The sequence below is a fragment of the Somniosus microcephalus genome, chromosome 26 (genome assembly GCF_052327205.1).
Source record: "Somniosus microcephalus isolate GS21.2 chromosome 26, FLI_Smic_1.0, whole genome shotgun sequence".
In the NCBI taxonomy this organism is placed as follows: Eukaryota; Metazoa; Chordata; class Chondrichthyes; order Squaliformes; family Somniosidae; genus Somniosus; species Somniosus microcephalus.
This window is the reverse complement of record NC_141012.1, coordinates 34,983,231-34,988,206: the sequence shown is the minus strand read 5'-3', so window position 1 is coordinate 34,988,206 and position 4,976 is coordinate 34,983,231. Positions and strand designations below refer to the sequence as shown.

At 43.3% G+C, this 4,976-nt stretch overlaps 1 long non-coding RNA gene across 1 annotated transcript; it reads left to right on the top strand.

Moving 5' to 3' along the window:
• Window positions 1-805: 805 nt before the first annotated feature.
• Window positions 806-4,770, top strand: LOC147100394 (uncharacterized). The gene is made up of 2 exons (XR_015073728.1): window positions 806-3,903; window positions 4,190-4,770. It is a non-coding gene; the product is annotated as an uncharacterized LOC147100394 (long non-coding RNA).
• Window positions 4,771-4,976: the final 206 nt, after the last annotated feature.

Here is a 4,976-nt window from a genome sequence, read left to right as displayed (position 1 = left end):
GGATCGGTCAAGACTATTCATGCGCTGTGCATGCCTGAAACCGGCATTTCCGATGTCCCTACGGTTGGGTGCACAGCGCGTACCCACCCGTAGGGATCGGAATATCCGGCCCATTGTGTTTAATCGTAGTTTAAGATGGAACACAACACACTAGTTATACAGCTAAAACATATGACCGTGACAAGTAGCTGGTACCGGTCCCGATCGGACAGATGGCTGGCATGCATGAACAGCGCTTCATCTTCCTCTCTCTTCTCCTGAACTGCCCAAGATTGTTAGACCAAAGTCAATATTAACTCCACTCTCAGGAGTCCTTTCTTCACCGCCTGTGCTAGGGGCTTTTTAGGTCTCTCTTTTACACCCTTTTTATGGGGCGGACCTGGGATAGACTACTGACATGTCCATTTAACCTTTAGAGGTTCCCCTTAAAACAAGGTGCCCAATGGCATGTCGAGTTCAATTCAATTCAATTTTATTTGCCATATGTAACCAGTACAAGTACAAGTACAATGGAATGCTTACTCCTCGTAGGGACATGTCAGCTATTTATACAGCGCTGTGTTCAGAAAGTCAGTTCAATGGCTTGCAGTGGCAGTGGGAGCATGATGTCCCTCAGCCGTTCCGTCTTCCTCGTCACCGCGGCCTCCTCCTCACTGTTGCCGGCTCCACGTGTGGTGGCCTGCTTCTCCCGCTCACGATCCGACCTCTGGCCGCCATGCCCGGCTCCCCTCCTCCCAGTCGGACTGCGAGCTTCCCGCCGACGTGCTGCAGCGGGTCGTCGTGGCTGCTGCTGCTGCTGGTTGCGCTGCGCTGCCTCCACCCAACTCGCCGAACACATCGTCAGGATGTGAATGCTCCGATCGCCGCGGCCTCCTCCTCACCATCGCCGGCTCCACGGTCCGACGGCCCGGGGCCTGCTTCTCCCGCTCACGGTTCGGCCTCTGGTTCTTTGTTTAAACCATGGGAAAAGGGTCAACCCTCATGTTATCTCCCACCTGTCAGGGGCCCTTTTGTGCCATTACACATGGTTTCTGTACCTAGCCAATCATGGCCTTACAGCATGTTGAGTACTGTTTTCCCCTTATCTCATCATGTCTTGTCCCCCACCCCAAGCCTGGAGTCTCTTATCTCATACGCATTTTCCAGGAAAATGAAACTTATACATTAACCCATTACTTGTCTCGCGCTTAAACACAGTATTATTCGCGTCACAGTTTCATTCACATAACCATTTACATTTCTAACGAGCAGCACCACAAAGGGGAGGGCTGGAAAGATTTGGGGGAGGAGGTCAATGGAGCAGCAAATTGAAGTGGCAGAGAAATTAAAGAGCACACCAACAGCAAGGAGTTAAACTTAAGGGAACCTTTCAGGCTTAAAAGTTCCCAAAATAATGATGAAAAATAGAAGACTTGTTCCCAGCTTTATACAAATGTAGCTTATCAGCCCTTTAAGGAGCATTGCAAGTTTCCCCCTCTTGACCTGGTTTGAGGTAGTGAGTCAGTTTTATTTTTTTATGTAATTTTTGTCACCCTACCGCCCCATTTGGGCTGGGATTCTGCAGTTAACTGGCCATTTTTTGTTGTTGCCTATTTTAAACGTTTGTTAATTCCCAGCGAATTTACTTGCTCTTCTGTGGAAACATATGTAGGAGATGATTGCTAGATTTGTTGATGGAGTTTCTTGTCTCTCGCTGGTCCGGCATCATCTCTTTATTTACCAATACTGCAAGATGGAATATTTTCACATTAGTGAAATTTCAGTTAGGGTGCCAATGTGGATAGTTTTCTGTCCTTGAATTGATTTCCATGCTAACAGCTGAACGTCTAATGTTAATACGTGGTAAACTCAATTATTTTGTGGTACAATATTCAGGCTGAATGAATGCTGCATGGCTGGTTGAGTAGATTTAACATAACCTCCTGTCATTGCTGTACAATAGAGCCAGTCCGACAAGCTCAATAAGACAGCTCTGTACCTTCGCTATCTTTTCCACAGCTGTAGTTAAAGACTGATTAATGGCATTAATACTCACACAACTAGTTATTGTCGCTTGGAACAGACTTTAATGGCATTACCTTCATAGAACTGATTTGGCAAAGGGATAATTTAGTTTTCTACTTATCCTCTCATTCTCAAAGGCTCCTGATGCCAGCGGCTTGAGATTGAGTGACACACGGGGCGGATATTTTAACGTGTTCCGCCTGTCGGGGAACTGACGGGATTGGGTGAAACATTGGTTTTACTCTCCATTTAGAGTAGTATTAGGCTGGGTGTAAAACCAACGTTCCACCCGATCCCATGGGTTTCCCGCGCATTAAGTTAACATCACCCTGTCAGAGCGCTATTCTTTCCTTTCAAGAACCAAGGTTTGCATCCAGCTCAAATTCTAGGATTAACCTATCATCTTTATGATGATTGACAGGGTTCTAAGTAAATCTGAGCTTGGACAACAGCAACCCAATTTCCGGTGAATATGGTATCACAGCGCAAAATTACCTATAATTTGGAACTAACTGAATAATAAGCAATCTCATCTAGAAAGTCATAAGAATTACTGGTGCATGAAATAGAAATATCACAGAATGTGAAGCAGGTGCCTTACTGAAATAAGGGTTAAAGTACATAGCTAGGGTTGTGAGAAGGATGTTTAACTTACATCTGTCCCAGGATAAGCATCATTTGGGAGTGCTCGATATTGATGAGAAGTGAAAAATGCCTCAATCACCATTAGCAACACCCCTACGTTTCTGCACAAAAAAATTAACCCAAATAACTTTTTCTGGCTTTAAAATAGGCATTTATTGGCACCAATAAAATTCACCATCCATTCAGATGGCACAGCTGAACATGGTAAAATTAGGTGTAAACTTCCAAGGTCAGGTGCGGTTCCAGGTGTCATTCGTTGTGCCATCTCTCAACTAGAAGATGAAATAAGTAAATATCTGTGGTGGCTGTTTTTAATGAATATTATTGCCCATGCAGAATCATCCAGTGATGAAACTAGAATTTGTTGTTTGACCAAATAAGCACAATGCAATGTAAAGCAGCAATACACATATTCACGGTAAAAACAAATTGCACTACATTATTCTTACTGCGTCGAGACAAAATAAGATGGAGCTAAATGAAGTATGCACATTGATTGATTATAATCTCTGATTCTAATAACCACTAATGCTTAACTTGGTGCTGCACAAAGAAGGTCTGAAGATTTGAAGTTTCAAAGCTCTCCTACCATTACATTTTTCTTATCTCTACTGTTGTGGCGCTATAGAATTTCTACTTGCAATTATTTCTTCCTGAAAGCTATCAAAATTGGAAGCGTACGCTGATATTTCTATTTCTGCAGCAAATCATTGATAAGCAACAAGAATGACTTATCTCTTGCCCAAGAATAGACACATCAGTTCCCATTTTATACCAGTCCTGCAACCTGTCACTAAACAGGAACATCTGAAATGATGTCCCCTTATCTGTGACTGTCCCACACAATTATGTGTTGGTACATCAAGTGAACCTGTTTCTGTGAAGTTTGTACAATCTGTGCACTCCTTTAAGGGACTTCTGGAGGTGATAACGCTCAAAACTAAATCAATCACATTCGAGCAAGGAGACAGGTACACTGTGTGTATGAAATACATTTTAACCACTGACATCGCCCCACACAATTCAATTAAATAAAATAACAGATTCATTTTAAGCATGTTACTGGGCACGAGCTGTATAATCAGGGATCCAGGTTATACGCAGTGAGCAAAGAAGCTGGCAGTTTAACTGGAATGTGGGCAACGTTTGCTGATCTTGATCTATTTAAAGTTCCACACACCAGTTTGAAAGATATGAAATACTGTGCTCCACATCACAACGATGGAGACATCATTTTGGGAAGCTTTCCAGCAGGTTAATTCCCCTTGAATAGTTTGAAATGAAAACTCGCGCTTGGAATTTCCGTGGGGATTCTTCCGATGTCCCGCCGTAACGTCGGCCGGCGATCGGCGGAAACTCGGGAGAAACAGCGTAATCATTTCTGCCGTTTCTTCAAGGATTCCACTGAAAGAACAGCTTGCAGCCCCACAGAAGTCTTAGCAAGAAATCAAATACTGAGGGCACTAAGATGCTTGCTTCACACTGATGGCAGACAGCATCCGGTCCCAGCCCACTAATATGTATTCTGCATTCCTTTTAGGACTAGATGCGTAGACTTACACTGTACACGCCTGGTGAACAGAGAGGATGTTTTACTCCTGGAGCAAAGGAGCAAGCTTTGAGGCAAACCACCGTGGAGTGAGAAAAATATGGGAAAGGGTTGACAGTAGGCTGGTATGCAACTATAAGTACTGTTCTCTCTTTTACCAGACAGAGTACTTTAACTCGACAGTATGAGCTGTCATTTGAATTGCTTGAGTATGCTTGTAGCCTGCAGGCATTTTCATCCTCCACCTTTCAACCACCGAGGCTTGAGTAAACTTTGAGACTCTGGCTCCCAGCATGGTTGTTTTTTGAGCCTATTGTCATGTTGTGGCGATGTTTGGATTCTGAAGAGTGTCATGTGTCGGAAGCATCTTTATAACTATTGTAGAAGATAAAGCAATTCTATGCAATATCCCGTTGTATCCCAAGAGGAATAAGCAAGGGCAGGAATAGAGGGCCTGAAGTTGCGTGCTTTGATTTACTGGTGGAATGAATCAATCAAGCTGTATCCTGTAAAGACAGATAGGTTGATTCAATCATTTATTTGTTAGTTTATAAAAATGGTTGACAAAAAGGTCTAATTTTGATATGATTTCTTCTCTTGTCATAAAGGACTCGGTGACAGCAACCTACGAGTTGCAATTCCGGATCTACAGCAGAAAAGAGTGCTATATCATTTTGAATATATAAATAAATATAAGATAGCCACCAATAGGGAAATCAAGAGGAAATTCTTCACCCAGAGTGTGGAACTCGCTTCCATATGGAGTAGTTGAGGCGAC